The sequence below is a fragment of the Bos grunniens genome, chromosome X, assembly GCF_055505025.1.
Source record: "Bos grunniens cultivar Pamir isolate PY7600 chromosome X, Bosgru_T2T1.0, whole genome shotgun sequence".
NCBI classification, from domain to species: domain Eukaryota; kingdom Metazoa; phylum Chordata; class Mammalia; order Artiodactyla; family Bovidae; genus Bos; species Bos grunniens.
Window position 1 is genome coordinate 46,163,287 of NC_141194.1, and position 23,422 is coordinate 46,186,708.

Consider the following 23,422-nt stretch of genomic DNA (forward strand, 5'->3'; position numbering starts at 1 on the left):
TCCTTGGAAGGAAAGTTATGACCAACCTAAATAGCATATTGAAAAGCAGAGACATGACATTGCCAACAAAGGTCCGTCTAGTCAAGGCCATAGTTTTTCCAGTAGTCATGTATGGATGTCAGAGTTGGACTGTGAAGAAAACTGAGCGCTGAAAAATTGATGCTTTTGAACTGTGGTGTTGGAGAAGACTCTTGAGAGTCCTTTGGACTGCAAGGAGATCCAACCAGTCCATTCTAAAGGAGATCGGTCCTGGGTGTTCTTTGGAAGGAATGATGCTAAAGCTGAAACTCCACTACTTTGGCTACTTCGTTTGAAGAGTTGACTCATTGGAAAAGACTCTGATGCTGTGAGGGATTTGGGGCAGGAGGTGAAGGGGATGACAGAGGATGAGATGGCTGAATGGCAGCACCGCCTTGATGGATGTGAGTTTGAGTGAACTCCGGGAGTTGGTGATGGACAGGGAGGCCTGGCGTGCTGCGATTCATGGGGTCGCAAAGAGTCGGACACGACTGAGTGACTGAACTGAAGTGACTGGACCTATGGCAAAGGAGGCCAGAATATACAATGGAGGAAAGACAACCTCTTCAATAAGTGATGCTGGGAAAACTGGACAGCTACTTGTAAAAGAAGAAAATTACAACACTCCCTAAAACCACACATAAAAAATAAACTCAAAATGGATTAAAGACCTAAATGTACAGCCTGATACTCTAAAGCTCTTAGAGGAAAACATAGGCAGAACACACTTTTATGTAAATCACAGCAAGATCATTTTCAATCCACCACCTAGAGTATTGAAAAAAAAATAAAAATAAAATGGGATCTAATTAAACTTAAAAACTTTTGCACAACCATAAACAAAAAGAAATATAAACATAAAGAAACCATAAACAAAAAGAAAAGACAACTCACAGAATGGAAAAAATAATTGCAAAAGAAGCAACTGACAAGAGATTAATCTTCAAAATATCCAAATGGCTCATGCAGCTCAGTATCAAAAACAACAATAATAAAAACCCAATTAAAAAATAGGCAGAAGATCAGGACAGACCAAATGGCAGAGAAGTAGGTGGACATGGAGTAAATCTTTTTCCATGGATATATCAGGAATACACCTTCAGACACAGAAGTACATGCAGAACACCAGCTGAGAGCATACAGGAGTACCTGACAGTGGGAAAGAATATCAAGAACCACACAAAACTTGGTACAACAAAGGAACTAGGGGGAAAACAGGAGTGTAACCAGGACTAGTTATACTAGACCTGCCTTCACGGGGTGGGGGAACTGAAACAGGGGTCTGATCCCTACACCGGGGCAATTGTCTGAGTCAGAGGAGAAACATTTAAGACCGAGAGTGAAACAGCTGATCTGTGGCAGCCTAAATGGAATGAGAATCAGACAGTCCTTGACACAGACATACACACTCCAGACAGGGAGACAGGTTCCCTAGAAGGCACAGCAGCTGGGAGCAGGAATTTGGGGGTTGTGGAGCAATCCCAGGGTGAGGGCTGCTGATGACTGTGAGGATACAGATTGAGGGGCTGTCTGGGAGGAGATTGTGGTGGAAAATGCCTGTGGGGAAAGGCCAGGCAGCCATGGAGGTAAGGCAATGGTGCTGAGTCATGCATAGAGGGTGGAGCCATCACCATAGCCTTTATTGTTCATTGGCAGCTGAACAATAAAGAGGCTGGCCCATCAAATGCCTGACGCACTGAACTACAGAGTAGGACTGCACCCAGGGTGCCTCTTTAAGTGTCTGGTGCACTGATGTACAGAGTGAGATCCCAGCCAGGGGTGCCACTTTATGTGCTTCACGTAAGGAACAACAGAGAAGGACTCCAGGCAAGGGAGCCTACTAAGTGCCTGAACTGGTGGAGCTATTGAGAAAGACTGGCCAAAGAGGCCTTCTGATTGCCGGCTACAAGAGACTCAAAAAAAGACTGTGATAGGGCCATAACTCCTGTGATGGAGGCAGTCCATGTCCTTGCACACTTGGCACTGCAAGGGTCCCCACAAGCCAAGCAGCTGCATCACCTTCGTGTTCAACTCTCACTGGGTCAGAGCTGCCTCAGGCAAAAATGTCTTGCATCTATGCACACAGGGTCACTTCAGTCATGTCTGACTCTGCAACCCTGTGTACTGTGGCCAGCCAGGCATCTCTGTCAGGGAGGTTCTCCAGGCTAGAATACTGGAGTATATTGGCCAACACTGGTTGCCATACCATTTTAGAGCACTGTATTTCCTACTACCCTAGCCGCCAACTCCCCTGAGTACCTGGTGCTGCCAGAACCCCTGCGAACCAAGCAGCTGCACCACCTCTGCACCTTTCCCTCAGTGGGGCACACTGAAGTCCTCTAGGGCAGCCTCAGGAGCAAATCCCAATGGATACAGCTTAAAATTCAACATTCAGAAAACTAAGATCATGGCATCCAGTCCCATCTCTTCATGACAAATGGGGAAACAATGGAAACAGTGAGAAACTTTATTTTTTTGGATTCCAAAATCACTGCAGATGGTAACTGCATCCATGAAATTAAAAGACGCTTGCTCCTTGGAAGAAAAGCTATGACCAAATTAGTCAGCATACTAAAACGCAGAGACATTACTTTGCCAACAAAGGTCCATCTAGTCAAAGCTATGGTTTTTCCAGTAGTCATGTATGGATGTGAGAGTTGGACTATAAAGAAAGCTGAGAACTGAAGAGCTGATGCTTTTGAACTGTGGTGTTGGGGAAGACTCTTGAGAGTTGTTTGGACTGCAGGGAGATCCAACCAGTCAATCCTAAAGGAAAGCAGTCCTAAATATTCATTGGAAGGACTGATGCTGAAGCTGAAACTCCAATACTTTGGCCACCTGATGCAAAAAAACTGACTCATTGGAAAAGACCCTGATACTGGGAAAGATTGAAGGCAGGAGGAGAAGGGGATGACAGAGGATGAGATGGTTGAAAAGCATCACTGACTCTATGGACATGAGTTTGAATAAGCTCCAGGAGTTGGTGATGGACAGGGAAACCTGGTGTGCTGCAGTCCATGGAGTCACAAAGAGTTGGACACAACTGAGAGACTGAACTGAACTGATAGCTGAGTTGGTCTTGTAACGGGGATCTTGGAGTAAACCAACAGACAGATAACAATTTTTCGATAATAATTCTTTGGGAGAGTTGTTTCATTCTACTTCCTCTAGTGGCTGTCAAGTTGCTTTGGAATATGGGCTGGTATTTTTTTTTTTTTTAAGTTTATGGCATAATTGGAGAGAAGTTAGAGCGTGGATGCATCTGCCTGCAATGTGGGAGACCTGGGTTCCATCCCGAGGTCAGAAAGATCCCGTGAAGAAGGAAATGGCAACCCACTCCAATACTCTTGCCTGGAAAATTCCATGGATGGAGAAGCCTGGTAAGTTACAGTCCATGGGATTGCAAAGAGTTGCACACGACTGAGCAACTTCACTTCTAGAGCCTGGAACTTATAATATCATACAGAAAATTATAATACCATACAGCTCACTATTCTTACTGAGATTCAATTGTGTTTCTTGAATAAACACTATGCAGGTTTTTAAAAGTCTTTTGTTAACTTCAGTGTTTTGAAAACGTTGATTTTGACAAATTTTACCAGGCTTTACCTTGCTTTTATAACGGAAAATTTTCGAGGTCCTACTGCCTATCCCTTTCACTGACATCATACTATACAATTACTTTTTAATTGGTTAAGAAAAAAGTAAACAAGTATGCAATTCTGCTTTGTATTATTACCTACATAATTACATGTATTGGAGTTGTTAATATTTTCATGGGGATTCAAATTAGAATCTGGTGTCACTTTCTTTCAAGCTAAAGAATTCCCTTTAGTTTTCTTGTAAGGCATATCTTCAAGCAACAAATTCTTTGTTTTAATTTGTGAATGTCTTAATTTCTCCTTCATTTCTAAGGATAAATTTGCCATATATACAATTCTTGTTCCATAGTTTATTTTCTTTCTCTCTGCACTTTGGCTATGCTGTCCAACTAATTCCATTGTTTCCAGGTCATCTGTTATTCTTGTGATTTTCTTGTGTATGACAAGTCATTTTTCTATTTTCAAGAGTCCTTGTTTTTGGCAGTTTAATTGTGGTTAGATGTGGATATTTTTGAATTTATCTTACATGAAGTTCACTGAGCATTTTGGATGTGTGGATTACTGTTTTTCAATAAAATTAGGATGATCCCAGCTAATATTTGTTCAGATATTCTTTATTTCTCTTTCTCTGGTTGCCTTCTAGACTCCCACTATGCATACCTTTGATGGTGTCCTGCAGGTCTCTTTATTCTTTCTAATTGTTTTTTCTTTCTGTCCGTCAGACTGGACAATACCAAATGATACATCCTTCAGGTTTACTGATTCTTTCTTCTACTAGGTTAAATCTTCCATTGAGCACCTGTAATTTTTTTTTTTTAATTTCAGTTATTTAACTTTTCAACTCTAGAAGTTTTATTCAGTTGTTTTTTTTAACTTTCATTATCTTTCTCTTTGTGCTTAGTCACCCAGTCACGTCCTACTCTTTGCAACCCCATGGACTGTAGCCTGCCAGGATCTTTTGTCCATGGAGATTCTCCAGGCAACAATACTGGAATGGGTTGCCATGCTCTCCTCCAGGAGATCTTCCCAACCCAAGTATCATACCCAGGTTTCCCACACTGCAGGCAGATTCTTTACCGTCTGAGCCACCAGGGAAGCATCTTTCTCTTTAGGAAATCTATGTTTAGTGAGTCATTCTTTTAATGTTTTTCCTTAATTCTTTAAAGAATTAAAGAATTCTTTAATGTGCCATAATTTTTGATTAAAAAAAAAAAAACGCCTTTTAACTAATACAATGTGGCAACTCAGGAAATTAGTTGCTCTCTTCCACAAGATTTGTCTTTATGGCTTTTATTTTTGTTACTGTTTGTTTAGTGGCTTTCCTCATCTAATTCTGTGAAGTCTGTATTTGACATATGTGGCGACTGAAGTTTCTGTTCGGATAGCTTAATGACCAACTAATAAATGAATAAAAATGTCCTTGAATGCCTGAAACCAGTAAATTTTCTAGCTGTTACAAAGGAGTTCAGTGTATATGTTGGAGCAAGCCTTAAATATTCAGTTAGGCTGTTTTCAACTCTGCCTTAGCTTTCATGATAATAGAAAAGCATCACAAAGTCAGACAGAAGTGATAGATGAAGGCCTTTTCGTGTCTTTTCATTCAAATAAAGAAAAGAACATCAATAAATGAAATAGAGAATATAAAAACAACAAAGAAAATCTGCAAACAAACCAAACAAACAAAAAAAAAGAAATCTTTGTTCTTCAGAAAGGTAAAAAAGTGGCAAACTTTTACTTCAAGTGACCAAGAAAAAAAAGAACTTTCAAATTACTAAAATCAGAGATGGGCATTAACATAATTTTGCATAATAAAAACTATTATAATGAAATGCTATGAACAATTGCATGCCAATAGTTACCCTAGATGAAATGGATAAATTCCCATGAAAACACAAATTATTTAAAATGATTCAAGAAAAAATAGGAAATATGAATAGACATATTACATAAAAGAGAGTGATTTAGTCATATAAAATCTTACAAAAAGAAGCCAAGGATGATTTCTTACTGAATTCTACTGGACCACTTTCCAACTCATCTTATGAGGTCATTACTATGTGTTCATTCACCAAGTCATGTCTGATGCTTTGTGACTCCATGGACTGCAGCCTATCTGCTTCCCCTGTCCATTGGATTTTCCAGGCAAGAATACTGGAGTGGGTTGCCATTTCCTCCTCCAAGGGATCTTCCTGACCCAGGGGTCAAACCCGCATCTCCTGCAACTCTAGCTTTGTAGGGGGATTCTTAACCCCATGGACTGTAGCCTGCCAGGCTAAACTGTCCATGAGATTTCCCAGACAATAATACTGGAGTGGGTAGCCAGTCGCTTCTACAGTGACAATTGGATATCCAAATGCAAAAGAGTGAATTTGGATGTTTACTTCCCACCATACACAAAAATTAACTCAAAATGGAAGAGATACCTGCACGTAAAAGCTAAATCTAATCTAAAATTATTAAATATTTAGATAAAAACTGTAATGGGTTGAGTTGCATTGCTCCCCTTCAGTTGTTGCATTTATAAACTTCAGCATGTGACCACATTTGAAGACGGTCTTTACAGAGGTAGTAATTTTACAATGAGTCCATTAGGATGGGCCCTAATCCAACATGATTTGTTTCCTTATAGAAGGAGAAAATTTGCACAGAGACACACATACACATAGTGATGATACCACATGAAGATGATGACTAAATGGCACCTCTACAAGTTGAAGAACTCCAACGATTGCCAGCAAACCACTGGATGTTTGGCAAGGGTCATGGAACATAATTTTTCTCATAGATCTCAGAGTGAACCAATTCAACTGACACCTTGATCATGGACTTCTAGCTTCCAGAACTATGGGACAATACATTTCTGCTGTTCACTAATATATAACCATGGGAGTAAATCTTCATGATCTCAGGTTAAACAATCCCCAGAGGAGGGCATGACAACCAACTCCAATATTCTTGCCTGGAGAATCCCATGGACAGAGGAGCCTGGTTGGATATGACCCATAGGGTCTCAAAGAGTCAGACACAACTAAAGCAACTTACCATGCGTGCACACTTATATATTAAAGCAAAATAACTAGTGACAAAAGAAAAAAAAAAAAAGATCAATTAGATTTCATCAAGATTTTAAAATTTTGTGAGTCAAAAGACTATCAAGAAAGTTAAGAAATAATCTACATATTGGAGAAAATATTTGGAATTCATATATCTGATGAGATTGGGTGCATTCAAGATAGTATGGCTGTAGACTGGAATTCATATATCTGACACATGCTCAGTTGCTTCAGTTGTGTCCAACTCTTTGTGACCCTATGGACTGTAAACTGCCAGGGTGCTCTGTCAATGGGATTTTCCCAGCAAGAATACTAGAATGGGTTGCCATGCCCTCCTCCAGGGGATCTTCCCAGGGATCAAAACTGTATCTTCTACATTGCAGGTGGATTCTTTACTGCTGAGCCACCAGGGAAGGCCTTCATATATCTGAAAAGAGCCTAGTATTTAGAATATATACATAACTTACAACCAGAAAAAGGCAGATAATCTAATTTTAAATAGAGGATTTGAATAGATGTTCATCCAAAGAAGATCTACAGTGGTAAATAAGCACAAGAAAAATGCTCAACATCATTCTTTATTAGAAAAACATAATTCCAAAGTGCAATGTAACGCCACTTCACATTTACAGTTATGACCATAACAAAATAAAAGTTTCTCCCTTTATGTAACTTATCGTTTTATCCTCTTGTGAGTATTTTGCAAAGCAAAAGTTTTTAATTTTATAAAGATCCAGTTTAACAGTTTTTCCTTTTATATATCACACGTTTGTTATCAAGTCTATGAACTCGTGGCGTAGCCTTAGATCTCCCCAAATTTTCTTCTATTTTTACATGATAGTTTTACATTTCACTTTTAAGTCTCTGTTTTGCTTTAAGTTGTAAATGCGGTTATTGAGTTTTTAATTTTGCTCTACACAGGTTCATTGTTATTACACAGAGTTGGGATTAACTTTTGTATATTGATCTTATATTTTTAACCTTGCTAAACATTTTAGTCTTGGTTTTCCAAGGATGCTTTTATTTCCCTATTCACAGGACACTGAATTCACATTTTGCTCTTCCTTTCTTTCAGCATTTGAAAAATATTCTGCCACTTCTCTTTGTCCTTCATGGTTTTGGATGAGAAATCTGCTGCCATTCAAATTCTAGCTCCCCTGCGGAAGAGATCAAGATGGCAGCATAGGAGGATGGGGAACTCACTTCCCTCCACACACACATCAAAGTTACACCTACATGTGGAATAATTCTCACTAAAAACTAACTGGAAACTGGCAGAAACTTCTGTACAACCAAGACTGTAAGAAAGATCCACGGGTAATTGCGTAGGAAGGGAAGAAAAGTGATCAGGTCAGGACCTGTACACCTGGGAGGAGACTCACAGGAAAAGAGAGAATACATGGGTGGAAATCTACCTGGGGAATGAGTGCTTTGAGCCACAGATTGGGTGCCACAGTTCTAGAGTCCTACACAGAGGAGTTGAGACCCCTTGGCTGGTTGGTAGAGGACTGGAACTAACAAGAAAGCTGAAGGAAGCCTGGACTTTGCTCTTGAGGAGCATATGAACCCTGCTTTTCCCTCAAGGCAGGGCAGAAAGGGCAGATTGAAATCACATGGCTGGCTGACTCATTTCCCACAACCACCTAGCTCTGTGCCCCAGCCTGAGCCAAGCAAAGCCCCAGCCCCACTTACTCTATATCATTGGTAATAAGAACATTAATTGAATTAGGAAAAAATAATATATGAACACAGTGAGAATTTTGATAATGAACTCGAAAACTATTTAAAAACCCAATCAGAAATGAAGAATTCAATAACTGATATGAAAAGCACACTAGAAGGAATGAAGAACAGATTAAGTGACACAGAAGAACATCTAAGTGATCTGGAAGATAGAATAATGGAAATCAATGGTTAGAACAGGAAATTAAATTTTTTTTTCATGAAAACAGTTTCACACAGCTATATTTAAAATGGATAACCAAGAAGCACCTACTATATAGCAAAAAAAAATCTTATTTTAAATGAGTGATTATAAAAAAATAATAAATGTCTATAAAGTAAGTAAGTAAAAACATGAGAACAGTTTAAGAGGTCTCTGTGATAACAATAAGCATATCAACATTTGCATTACAGGGGTCACAGAAGGAGAAGAGAGAGATCAAAATTGTATTTGATGAAATTACAGCTGAAAAGGTCCCAAATCTTAAGAAGGAGACAGATATACAGGTACAGAAGCATGCTGCTGCTGCTAAGTCACTTCAGTTGTGTTTGACTCTGTGCGACCCCATAGATGGCGGCCCACCAGGCTCCCCCGTCCCTGGGATTCTCCAGGCAAGAACACTGGAGTGGGTTGCCATTTCCTTCTCCAATGCGTGAAAGTGAAAAGTGAAAGTGAAGTCGCTCAGTCGTGTCCGACTCTTTGAGACCCCATGGACGGCAGCCTACCAGGCTCCTCCGCCCAAGGGATTTTCCAGGCAAGAGTACTGGAGTGGGGTGCTATTGCCTTCTCTGATACAGAAGCATAGAGGGTCCCAAACAAGATGAACTCAGAAAGACCTATGCCAAGACATTTAATAATTAAAATGGTAAATTTAAAGGTGAGAAAGAATTCTAAAGGCAGTAAGAGAAAAAAAAAGTCATACACAAGGGAATACTGATTTTTCTGCACACAATTTATAGACCAGAAGGTAGTGTGGCATGGTATTTTGGAAGTGATGAGGGGAAAAAACCTGCAACCTAGGATACTCTACCCAGCAAGATTATAATGTTGAATTGAAGGAGAAATAAAAGACCTTCTCAGACAAGCACAAATGTAAAAGTCCATTAATACTAAAACTGCATTAAATTAAATGCTGAAGGGTCTTCTCTAAATGGAAAAGAAGTAAGAGTCTATTCAAAAGGGAAAAATCATGTAAACTGTAAAAGGAACTACAACTACAAAAACCAGTATGGGATAAACATGAAGGTTTAAGATATGACATCAAAAACACAAAATATGAGGAAGGGGAGAAAAACATAGATATTTTAAAATGTGCTTGAACTTAAATAACAGCCAGTTTGAACTTAAAAAACCACCACCAGGTCAACATATATGAAACACATGGTAACCAAAAATCAAAAACCTACAATAAACACAAAAAACTAAAAATAAAGGAACACAAGCATAAAACTAGGGAAGTAAAAGTCACTCCATCATGTCCGACTCTTCACAACTCCATGGACTATACAGTCTATGGAATTCTCCAGGCCAGAATACTGGAGTGGTTAGCCTTTCCCTTCTCCAGGGGATCTTTTCCACCCAGGGATGGAACACAGGTCTCCCATACTGCAGGCAGATTCTTTACCAGCTGAGCAACAAGTGAAGCCCAAGAATACTGGAGTGGGTAGCATATCCCTTCTTCAGAAGATCTTCCTGACCCAGGAATCGAACCAGGGTCTCCTGCATCGCAGGCAGATTCTTTACCAACTGAGCTATCGGGGGAAAAAAAAGTGTCAAATTACAAGGAAAGAATCAAAAAGAAGTAATGATCAGAGAGCTACAAAAAAAAAAAAAAAAACAGAAAAGAAGTAATAACTTGGCAATAAGTACATACCTATGAATATTTACTTTAAATATCAATGGAATAAATGTTCCAATCAAAAGACATAGGGTGAAGGGATAAAAAAGCAAGACCCATCTATATGCTGCCTACAAGAGACTCACCTCAGACATAAACATACACACAGACTGAAAGTGAGGGGATGGGAAAAGACATTTCATGTAAACAGAAAGAACAAGAGAGCAGAGGTAGCAATACTCATATCAGGCAAAATAGACTTTAGAACAAGGGCTATAACAAAAGATAAAGAAGGACATTATATAATGATGAAGGGATCAATATAAGAAGATAATATTATACTTATGAAGATATATGAACCAAAAAAAATATGAACGTAATACAGAAGCACCTAAATATATAAAGCTATTAATAATACTAATAGATGTAAAGGGAGAAATTTACAATAATACCATAATAGTAGGGGACTGTAACACAACTGGAATCAATGGACAGATCATCCAGACAGAAAATCAGTAAGGTAACAGTGGTATTAAATGACACAATAGGCAGCTGGAATTAATAGATACCCATCCTGAAAGATGATGCTGCAAAAGGGATGCACTCAATATGCCAGCAAATTTGGAAAACTCAGCAGTGGCCACAGGACTGGAAAAGGTCAGTTTTCATTCCAATCCCAAAGAAAAGCAGTGCCAAAGAATGTTCAAACTACTGCACAATTGCACTTACCTCACACGCTAGTAAAGTAATGCTCGAAATTCTCCAAGCCAGGCTTCAGCAGTACATGAACAGTGAACTTGCAGATGTTCAAGCTGGTTTTAGAAAAGGCAGAGGAACCAGAGATCAAATTGCCAACATCCTCTGGATCATCAAAAAAGCAAGAGAGTTCCAGAAAAATATCTATTTCTGCTTTATTGACTATGCCAAAGCCTTTGACTGTGTGGATCACAATAAACTGTGGAAAATTCTGAAAGAGATGGGAATGCCAGACCACCTGACCTGCCTCTTGAGAAACCTATATGCAGGTCAGGAAGCAACAGTTAGAACTGGACATGGAACAACAGACTGGTTCCAAATAGGAAAAGGAGTACGTCAAGGCTGGATATTGTCACCCTGCTTATTTAACTTCTATGCAGAGTACATCATGAGAAACGCTGGGCTGGAAGAAGCACAAGCTCGAATCAATATTGCCAGGAGAAATATTAATCACCTCATATATGCAGATGACACCACTCTAATGGCAGAAAGTGAAGAGGAACTAAAGAGCCTCTTGATGAAAGTGAAAGAGGAGAGTGAAAAAGTTGGCTTAAAGCTCAACATTCAGAAAACGAAGATCATGGCATCTGGTCCCATCACTTCATGGGAAATAGATGGGGAAACAGTGTCAGACTTTATTGTTTTTGGATCCAGAATCACTGCAGATGGTGACTGCAGCCATGAAAGTAAAAGATACTTATTCCTTGGAAGGAAAGTTATGACCAACCTAGATAGCATATTGAAAAGAAGAAACATTACTTTGCCAACAAAGGTCCGTCTAGTCAAGGCTATGGTTTTTCCAGTGGTCATGTATGGATGTGAGAGTTGGACTGTGAAGAAAGCTGAATGCTAAAGAATTGATGCTTTTGAACTGTGGTGTTGGAGAAGACTCTTGAGAGTCCCTTGGACTGCAAGGAGATTCAACCAGTCCATTCTGAAGAAGATCAGCCCTGGGATTTCTTTGGAAGGAATGATGCTAAAGCTGAAACTCCAGTACTTTGGCCACCTCATGCGAAGAGTTGACTCATTGGAAAAGACTCTGATGCTGGGAGGGATTGGGGGCAGGAGGAGAAGGGGACAACAGAGGATGACATGGCTGGATGGCATCACTGACTCGATGGATGTGAGTTTGAGTGAACTCCAGGAGTTGGTGATGGACAGAGAGCCCTGGCATGCTGCAATTCATGGGGTTGCAAAGAGTCGGCCACAACTGAGCGACTGAACTGAACTGAAAGTACCACCCTAAACAATTAGAAAAGGAAGAAAAGAGTCTGAATAGGCAAAAAATAAAATATTAAAGATCAGAGAGAAAATAAATGAAATAAAACCAAATAACAATTTTTAAAAATCCATGAAGCCAAGAGCTGTTTTTTAAGATATAACAAAAGATAAATAAAACTGATAAACTTTTAGCTAGACTCACCAAGAAGGAAAAAGGGTGGAGACATAAACAAAATAAGAAATTAAAGAGAAAAAGTAACAACCAATATCACAAGATGCAAGAAATTATAAGAGAATACTATGAACTATATGACAACAAATTGAACAACCTAGAAGAAATTGACACATTTCTAGGATCATACACCTGGCAAGAAGAAACAGGTAATTTGAAAAGATCAAAACTAGAAGTTAAATTGAATTTGTAATAAAAAAAAAAAAATAAACAAAACTCCCAGCAACCAAACTCCAGGACCAGATGGCTTCACAGGGGAATACTACCAAACATAGAATGTAGAAACAATACCTATCTTTCTAAAGCTATTTTAAACAATTGAAGAGGATGGACCAATCCTAAGTTCATTCTATGAGATCACCACTACTCTGATAACAAAATCAGACAAAGACATAATTTAAAAAAAAAAAAAAGAAGAAAATTTCAGGCAATATCTTTGATGAATATACAAACAAAATCCCCCCCCAAATATTAACCAAATGAATCCAACAATATATAAAATAGTCATACATCATGATCAAGTGGGATTTATTCCAGGGACTCAAGGATGATTCAATAGTCATCAGTCAATGTAACACATCACCGCAATAAAAGGAAGAATACAAATTACATGATCATCTCAACAGATGCAGAAAAAGCATTTGAGAAAATTCAATATTCATTCATGATTAAAAAAAAAACTCTTATCAAAGTTAATATAGAGGGAACATATCTCAAACATTAGCTAGGCCATTTATGACAAATCCACAATTAACATCATACTCAGTGGTGAAAATTTCAAAGTCTTTCCTCTAAATTGAGAAAAGAGTAGAGTTTGGAATTTCAAAAATACAATGTTAAAAAAAAGGAAGAAGAAACATAAAGAGAGAAAACAAACAAACAAACAAAAACAATGCCGCAAAAATTATAAAGAAAATTGAGAAAAGAGAAACAAGGATGGCCACTCTCATCACTTCTATTTAACATAGCATCAGAAGTCTTAGCCATTGCATTCAGACAATAAAAGGAAATAGATGGTATCCAAACTGGGAGAGAAGAAGTAAAAGTGTCACTACTGTCATCTACATGATACTTTATATAGAAAACCCTAAAGTCTCTACCAGGTAACTATTAGATCCAGTAAATGAATTCAGCAAAGTTTCAGGAGACAAGATTAAAGTACAGAAATCTGTTACTTTTCTATACACTAATAATAAACTACCAGAATAAGAAAGTGGAAAAAAAAATCCTGTTTAAAAATCACATCAAAAAGAATAAAATTCCTTGGAATAAACTTAACTAACAAGTTGAAAAATTATACTCTGAAAACTATAAAACACTGAGGAAGGAAATTAAAGATTATACAAAGAAATGGAAAGGTATCCAGTGTTCTTGGATTAGAATGATTAACTTTGCTAAAATGCCCAAACTTCTCGAAGCAATCTATAAATTTAATGTAATTTCCTCAAAACACCCATGACATTTTCCACAGAACTGGAACAAATAATTCTAAAATTTATATTTTAGGTCTTTACATGAAAGACCCCAAATTGCCAAAGCAATTTTGAGAAAAAAGTAAAAAAGTACAAAGCTCTAGGTATCACCTTCCCTGAATTACAAAGCTGCTGCTAAGTCACTTCAGTCATGTCCGACTCTGTGTGACCCCATAGATGGTGGCCCACCAGGCTCCCCCGTCCCTGGGATTCTCCAGGCATGAACACTGGAGTGGGTTGCCATTTCCTTCTCCAATGCATGAAAGTGAAAAGTGAAAGTGAAGTTGCTCAGTCATGTCTGACTCTTAGCGACCCCGTGGACTGCAGCCTACCAAGCTCCTCCGTCCATGGGATTTTCCAGGCAAGAGTACTGGAGTGGGGTGTCAAAAACAGACACATAGAACAATAGGACAGAACAGAGAGCCCAGAAATAAATCCACACAACTATGGTCAATTAATCCATAACAAAGTTTGGAAGAATATACAACAGGGAAAAGACAATCTCTTTAATAAGTGGTACCAGGAAAACTGGACAACTATATGTAAAAGAATGAAATTAGCATAGTTCCTTATACTACATAGAAATAAAGTCAAATGAATTAAAGACTGAAAGACAAAACTTAAAATTCTTAGCAGAGAACATAGGCAGAACATTCTTTGACATAAATCATAGCATTTTTTTAATCTGCCTCAGGCAAAAGAAATAAAAGCAAAATTAAACACATGGGACCTAATTAAACTTAAAGGCTTTTGCACAGCAAAGGAAACCATTGGCAAAATGAAAAGACAACATATGGAATGGAAGAAATATCTGCAACTGATATCACTACCAAAAGGCTAATATACAAAATATATAAATGGTTCATACAACTGAACGTCCAAAAAAATCCAATCAAAAAATGAGAAGACTTGAGTAGACATTTTTCCAAAGGTGACAGATGGCTAACAGGCATATGAAAAGCTGTTCAACATAATTAACCATTAAAGAAATTCAAATTAAAACCACAATGAAATATCACCTCACACCTGATAGAATGGCTATTATCAAAGTTTGGCCAAAAAAAAAAAAAAAAGCAGATATGTCATATGTATACAATGGGCTTCCCTGGTGGGTCAGATGGTAAAGAATCTGCCTGCAATATGGGAGACATGGGTTCAATCCCTGGGTCAGGAAGATCCCCTGGAGAAGGGAATGGAAACCCACTCCAGTATTTTTGCCTGGAGAATTTCATGTACAGAGGAGCTGGTGGGCTACAATCCATTGAGTGGCAAATGAGTCGGAAACGACTGAGCAACTAACACACATATGATGGAATATTGCTCAGCCATATTAAAGAATGTAATTCTGCCATTTTCAACAACATGAATGGACCTAGAAAATATAATGGTAGTGATTTAAGTCATAGATATCACTTATATGTGGAATCTAAGAAAATAAAGAAAACTGATATAAATAGTAAAATAGAAACAGACTCACTGATATAGAAAAGAAACTAATGATTCCCAGTGGGGAGAGCAAAGAGCAGAGGGGCATAATAGTGGTACAGGGTTATGAGACACAAACTACTATGTATAAAATATAAAAGCAACAAGGATATATTGTGCAGCACAGGGAGACATAGGGGCTTACATTATTTTGTAACATCTTTTAATGGAGCATAATCTAAAAATACTAAAGCAATATGCTGTATACCTGAAACATAAATAATTCAATCATATTTCAATATGAAAAGAATTATTTTTGAACCACTGAATTTTTATTTACTAAAACCAGAAACAATAAATGGAATAAAATTCTGACTTTCTTTAATAAATTTTAAAATAAATTCTTCTTCCCCTATAGCAATATATTGTTTCTCTATGGCTGCTTTCAAGGTTTTTTTTCTTTTATTTAGTTTCAAAGTTTTAATTATATTGCTTGAATATCTTATTTGGTATTCATTCAGTTTCTTGAATATGTAAGTTTATGCCTTTCATCAAAATTTGGAAGTTTTCATCTATCATTTCTTCATATACTCTTTCACCTTCACTCTCTTTTCTCTCCATGACTCAAATGATACAAATGTTATATCTTTTTTTTAGTCCCACCAGTTTTGTGGTTTTGCTCATTGTTTTCAACCTATTTTGTCTCTGTTGTTCAGACTGCATAAATGCCACTAAACTGTCAAGTTCACTGATTCTGTTATCTTCTTCAGTTTTGAGCCTCAGTTCAGTTCAGTTCAGTCGCTCGGTCGTGTCCGATTCTTTGCAACCCCATGAATCGCAGCACGCCAGGCCTCCCTGTCCATCACCAACCCCCGGAGTTCACTCAGACTCACGTCCATCGAGTCAGTGATGCTATCTAGCCATTTCATCCTCTGTCGTCCCCTTCTCCTCCTGCCCCCAATCCCTCCCAGCATCAGAGTCTTTTTCAATGAGTCAGCCTACCCACATTTTAATTTTTTTTTAATTTCTATTTGGTTCTTTTTGATAACTTCTAATTCATTCTTGAGACTTTCTGATTTTTCATTTGCTTCAGGAGAATTTATTATTGGCTACTGAAGCATTTTTATGATGGCTGCTTTAAAATCTTTTTCATGGCAAAACTAATACAATTATGTAAGGTTTAAAAATAAAATAAAATTAATTTAAAAAAAAAAGCAAAAAAAAAAAAAAATGATTGCAAAGCCTATCATGTCGCTCTTCGTAGTTGTAAATGCTCCTTTTTTCTTCTCTCTCTCTAGCTTAATGTTTTAAGTTTGGCAAAACTAATACAATATTGTAAACTTTAAAAATAAAATAAAAGTTAAAAAAAAAAAAGAAAGAAAGAAAAAAAAAAAAGAATTGTGTCTTTAAATGAAAATGCAAGTCTATATCCAGATATTTTGTGTCTTTATTTTAAATTTAAACTTCAAGGACACTTGTAATGCCAGAGAATAAAGAGAAATTTGAATTAAAAAAAAAATCTTTTTCACATAATTCCCAACATCTGATTTATCTCAGTGTTGGCATCTGTTGATTGTCATTTCTCTTTAAAGTTTGATTATCCTGGCTCTTGTATGACAGGTGATTTTTTAAATTTTATCATGGATATTTTGTATAGTGTGTTAGGAGACTCTAAGTTCTATATAAATGTTTTATGTTGGAAGGAAGTCATCCTGTTTAGGTTTAACAGTAGCCTGGACTACTTTTGTTAGCTGTGGCACTGACAGTAGTTTTCTTTGGGTCTTTACCATACTATTTTAGTCTTCATGGTCTATCTGGTCCTGATGGAATTCCCATTTATTTCTGATGCTGCTGCCTGGGGGTTAGAGAGAATCCCCCAGGCCAGGCTACCTGGTGAACCTAGATTGGGTGAAAATAGTCATTGTCCTGCAAGGAGGAGGAGCATATCCCAGGCTAGGCCATTTGTTTTGCTAGGATATCCCTTGATGGTATCACCTAGTTACTTGATGTCTCTTAATAGTAGACTCTGAGGCCTGGCAGAGAAGGAAAATGATTCCTTTTACTGCTTTTTATCAGCTGGACTCCCCGTCAATCCTCTTTGCTGGTGCTGTTGGAACCACATGATGTTGTCAGAGGGATATCTGTTCTTTCTGGGAGAAGTTTAAACCTTCCTTGGCAGCCTTCTGTTGTTAGGTTTGGGGTCAGGAAATGCCAGGTCTATGTCACCTTTTTTCATGGGTGGGAGGATGTATGATGTTCTGCTGTTGTGCTACATTCTTCCAATTCTATGATCCCTAACCAGTTCACCTCTTCTTACCACTTTTCACATTCTCCTCTGGTATGTCTTATGTTATTTCCAGAATTTATCATTGTATTTTAAGTGAAGCACATCTGGACCAGTGTGTGTTAGTTGCTCAGTCGTGCCAACTCTGTGACTCCATGGACTATAGCCCACCAGGCTCCTTTGTCCAGAAGACACCCATAAAACATTAAAAAAAAATCATTACTACCTGTCATAAAGAAGAGTAATGTATTACTTTTGCCCTTAAGGAACAATAGGCTAGTCAGAGAGATGAGACAAGAATATAAACATAACAATAGCATTTACTATTTACTATGTTTCAGTTTATAGTTAGTAAGCATTCAGTTTCCAAATTTGCTGGCATATTGCTGGCATATTGAGTGCAGCACTTTCACAGTATCATGAGTTTAAGTTAATAAGTATTTAAAATTTTATAACACCTTCTGAAAGAGGTACTAATGAGTTGCCCATTTTAAATATGTGCAAGAAAATTTAGGCAACTTGTTCAGTGTCACACAGCTGTGTCAGTCACTCAGTCATGTCCGACTCTTTGTGATCCCATGGACTATAGCCCACCAGGCTCCTCTGTCCATGGAATTCACCAGGCAAGAATACTGGAGTGGATTGCCATTCCTTTCTCCAGAAGATCTTCCCAACCCAGGGATCAAACCTGGGTCGTCCACATTTCAGGCAGATTCTTTACCATCTGAGCCACCAAGGAGGTCACATGGCTAGTAATTAGCAAAGTCAGGACTAAAACCTAAGCAGTCCTACTTAAAAGCTGCTACTCTACTATACTAAGTTGAATAACAATACAAAGAGGCAAATGAATAGGGTTCAGAACAGTAAATGAACCTGCTATGATGTGGAAATCAGGATGAGGTAGCATTTAGGAAGTGTCATGAGGGATAAGAAGGATTTCAATGGGTAAAGGTGGTGAAAGTCTAGTATGAAAGAAGAGCATGTATAAAGACCCTGTGGTGGTAACAATGGGGCCTACTGAGGAAACCACTCTAGTATATAGAGTGGTGAGAGTTAGGACTATAATAAAGTTTGGAGCAATAAGATAGAAGTCTTTGAATGCCAAGTTGAGGAAGTCAGTATTAATTTCATAGGCAATAGTGACTTCACAAGAGGCATGACCTGAGTAGTTTGGTGATTTCTAAAGAACATTCTAGTGGCAGTAGCTGAGAGTAGATAAATGGAGTTCATGGCGACTAGGAGTGGGTGAAGGCCTGACCTAGGACCATGGCAGCCAAGATGGAAAGGAGGTAATTGATACAGGAGATATTTAGTGGGTAGAATCAAGAGAATTTAGTGACTTATTAGATATGGTGACTGAGCAAAAGAAAGGAGTCAATAATGACTCTTTTTAGGAGTCTGGCTGGCTGGTAATGCCATTAAGTGATATGTTGAATTCTTCTGCCTTTGGGAAACGTAAAAAAGCAGTATAGCATCACCTGTGTATCAGTCTTTTGATATGTGAAGACTATTATTCTGTTGACAGACACATTTCTGTTCTCAAGGAACACTTCCTTTCACCTTTCCTCATAGATCCTATTTCCAACTGTTATAATAACTTTCCTTTGCTCTCTTTTGGACACACTCAAATTTCCAGCACTCTTAGGGTGTAAGACACAGGCAGACTGGTGAGGGTGGAGTGAAGAGAAAGAGTGAGGAAGAGAGAAGTGTGTGGTGGAATAATGAGGCTATAGCATAAGGATATAAGGACCTGAATTCAGACCTTTAACTTAGTGGAGGCGATGAGGCAAAAGACCTGTGGATATCTTAGCCCATCAGTGCTGTGTTTCTCATGTCAAAGCCTTGTCCATTTTGGTAAGGAATCAGAGGAAAAAAAAGTGGTAACGTAGCCTTTAGGGTTAAGACAAAGAACTAAGAGCCCTGGGGCCTAACTCCAGCTCAACCTCAGGTCATCTGAAGGGCCTCAGTAAAACCTTTTCCATTCCAAGTACTCCCCTCTGCTAAAGATGACATTCTGTTAGGTTGAACTATATGAATTTCCCAATACTCACCTAGTTTTGACTGGCACAAACAGCAGTATTACATGGTTCAACTTAGTATTTTCATCTATTGTAATCATGTGCCTGCTTACCTTACCACTTTCACACAGTATGTACGCATGTGCAGTCAGACATATATACATGGAAACACACACACCACTGCTAAATTGGCAGATCCTTTATGATTGAAACAATTGTAGATTTTTGAAAAAAAATTCGTATTTGTAGTGTTTGCCCATTTCCATAGAGGAAATTACTCTCTCATTGCCAATTTCATCTACCAATGTGATGTCTTCCCTCGTAGCTCAGTCGGTAAAGAATCTGCCTGCAGTGAAGGAGACCCAGGTTTGATTCCTGGGTTGGGAAGATTCCCTGGAGAAGGAAATGGCAATCCCCTCCAGTATTCTTGCCTGGAGAATCCCATGAACAGATAAGCCTGGCAGGCTACAGTCCATGGAGTTGCAAGAGTCAGACACGACTTAGCAACTAAACCACCACTACCATGTGATGTCACTGAATGTGGAGTTGGGAAGAGATGTGCATGCACAGTTGGCTCTTAAGAGTTGGTATAAGTTGGCTGTAACATACCACTGCTTTATCTCTATATCCCTTTATAACATTTAGTAAAGGATCTCAGTATGAGGGCAGTAATGGTCAATTTGTACATAAAGCCTTCTCCTGAAGAATCCAAATTGCACAGAAAATGCCAGTAATAACAACCATTTTGATACTTTGCTTTACAGTTTTCCAAATAATTTGCATATCTATTTTAGGAGGAAGGCAGGAGGGAGACAGGATAGGAATTCATATTCTTATCTTATTGAATGAGGAAGCTGGGGATAAACTGAGATCGAGAGGTTGGGAGCATTAAGAAAGTGAATTCCTTTAGTTACCGCAATTAAAAAAATATGCCCCACACATACATGTCAAAAATAAGACTCTTAAGTCACTGTATTCAATGACTGGATAATTCATGTACTTCAACCTAATAGAATGCCATTTTTAGCAGAAGGGATCTGGCTACTGGTAGGTATAAATGCCTTTTCACAGGGCCCTGACTTTGTGAGAAAAATGAGCTCATAGAGGGCAGACAACCAGTACCAAAGCATTTGAATACTACTACCATTTTGCATTTCTGTAGCCTTTTACAACTTTTTTAAAAGTACCTTCACATTTACTATCTACTGCATTCCCAGGTGGCCCTAGTGGTAAAGAACCCACCTGCCAATGTAGGAAACATAAGAGTGGCTAGTTCAATCCCTGGGTAGGGAAGATCCCCTGGAGAAGGGCATGGCAACCCACTCCAGTATTCTTGCCTGGAGAATCCCCACGGACAGAGGAGCCTGGTGGGCTACAGTTTATAGGGTGGCAAAGAGTCAGACATGACTGAAGCAACTTAGCACGCATGCATTTTCCAGTAGGAAAAATGAAGATAGTCTCAGCTGAAGCACAGGATTGGTGGGAGAGAGTGGCTGAATAGGTATTAATGACCCCATTTAGAAGGGGAGAAAACATGCTCAGGGCTGTTGACAGACCTATTCAGAATCTCAAGGACTTGCCTGTTACACACTCTGGCTGCTCTCTGCACAGGCCTGTCCCAAGCCATTTTTTTCAACTTCCAGGTGAGTAGGGTCCTTCAGACTGCCATACCTCTAAGTTCAGGCCCAGAAGTAGCATTATAGATATCCTACAAATACTTGGCTTTAAGGCCTGAAAGCAGCCCTCAAGGGAGGGACCCTGAGGAAAGTATTTTGGTTAGTCCTTTGTTTGCACCCTGTGTGTAGATACAGTTCACATGCCTACACAAACATTTATTGACAACTCATAAAAGCTCAGCCTTGACACCAAGCACCATCCATTGTTATCTCCTTCCTGCTCACCTGTTTGGTCCCACTGTTCCTCACTTTCTTCCTCCCTTTGCACCTGAGCTTCTCATGCCTACCTTAAACTCCTTACTTAGATGATAATTTTAATTATACAGCTCAGATCTTAGCATGCTCTTCCAGGTACAGCCTGCTAAGGTTTCCTGGCACCAGGCATTTCCAATTTCTGATAAAAGAAACAAACTTGTCACTCATCCTCCTTGAAGTCTCCAATTCTATCTTCCTGGGGTGGGACATGGGACCTTGATCCTGGATGCTGACAGCTCTGGCTTTTCTGGGATGCTTAAGTCTAGCCACCAACAGGCACTCACAAAACTCAGTGAGAGAAGTATGAAAGGCCCATACTCATATTTCTTGAGCAGCTTAGGTCTTTACAGAGGGTGACCAGGTTGACTAGATTCTCAATCACTATAGGGTCCACACCTACCAAGGATCCAAATTGAGGTTGCCTATGTGCCAAGGGTACAGGCCACAATGACAACTGAGATTGACCATCATCTGGGTAGGGCCCACATGGGCCAGGCACTGGATAGAGAAGTTTTATACACATCATTGCTAATCCCTACAACATATAGATTATTTCTTCCATTTTATGGACTTCCCTGGTGGCTCAGATGGTAAAGTGCCTGTCTACAATGCGGGAGATCTGGATTCGATCTCTGGGTTGGTAAGATCCCCTGGAGAAGGAAATGGCAATCCACTCCAGTACTATTGCCTGGAAAACCCCATGGAGAGAGGAGCCTGGTAGGCTACAGCCCATGGGGTCACAAAGAGTCGGACACGACTGAGCAACTTCACTTTCTTCCACTTTCTTCCATTTTATAGATGAAGAAGTTGAGGGTTAGAGAAGTTCTCACTTATCCAAGCTCACATAAGTAGGTCGTGGAACCAAAAAGAGAATCAAGGTCTGTTTGACTGAAAACTCATACCACTTAGCCTCTTGCAGGTGTTTAGGAATAATAAAAAAGGACCTAGATGAATTTGTCTAAAGAGTCTTGTTCTGAGACCCACACTTGAAGAGGGCCACTAATAGTGGAGTGCTTTCAGCATGGATTGAGAAGGCTGGGGAAGGGACTTAGACCAAGGACATATGAGGAAAGACTGGAAGGATGTAACACTGTTTTGCCTGGAAAAGAGACAACACCAGATAACAAGTATCAGGCCATGTCATTCTCTGCTGCTGCTGCTAAGTTGCTTCAGTCGTGTCTGACTCTGTGTGACCCCATAGACGGCAGCCCACCAGGCTCCCCCATCCCTGGGATTCTCCAGGCAAGAACACTGGAGTGGGTTGCCATTTCCTTCTCCATGTCATTCTCTGCTCCCCTCTAACTCAGGACAGGAGTCAAAGTCTTTTCAACAGTCTTCTCATCTCCCTCACTCCAACATTACCTCTGTAACCTCATCCCTTCACTCACTCCACTTCAGGTACACTGGACTCATGTTTGTTCCTGGTATTTATTATCTTCTCTTACCTTGAAGTTTCAGTTCTTCTCTCAAATGTGACCTGCACAGTGAGTCTTCTCTTGACCACTCTATTTTAAATTGGAACCTCCTGTCTTTCCTTTATTTCCCTCCATTGTATCTATCACCATCCGACATATGATAACTTTATTTATTTTGCTTCATTATCTGCCCACCTACAGAAAAAAGTAAGTCCCATAAGCAGGGAGATGGGGAGAGGGATTTTTTTTTTTTAATCTTGCTTATTCACTGCTGGACCCACAGCACCTAGAATAGGTACTTAACATTTGTTGAACCAAAGAATACCATCTCTGCCTTCAGATCTGGAAGGACTGTTATGGGGCAAAGAGAGTAGATAGCAAATAGGATCTGTGTGACTCCCAGGGACTAAGCTAGGCCTATTCCAGCTCAACGTA

General features: G+C 39.0%; 2 protein-coding genes across 5 annotated transcripts in view; both read right to left on the reverse strand.

Moving 5' to 3' along the window:
* Positions 1-23,422, reverse strand: part of ARHGEF9 (Cdc42 guanine nucleotide exchange factor 9) — a 555,038-nt gene that overhangs the window by 498,198 nt on the left and 33,418 nt on the right. The gene's annotated exons all lie outside the window — the stretch shown is intronic.
* The window catches only part of AMER1 (APC membrane recruitment protein 1), a 66,526-nt gene that overhangs the window by 9,686 nt on the left and 33,418 nt on the right, over positions 1-23,422 (reverse strand). The window contains exons 4-5 of one of the 2 annotated variants that reach the window (XR_015159916.1): positions 23,018-23,182; positions 16,635-17,801 (exon numbers count right to left, since the gene is read on the reverse strand). The gene's annotated coding sequence lies outside the window, so the exon portion shown is untranslated. Of the gene's footprint in view, positions 1-16,634; positions 17,802-23,017; positions 23,183-23,422 lie in introns of those variants that run through there. The other variant, XR_015159915.1, reaches the window with a different exon arrangement.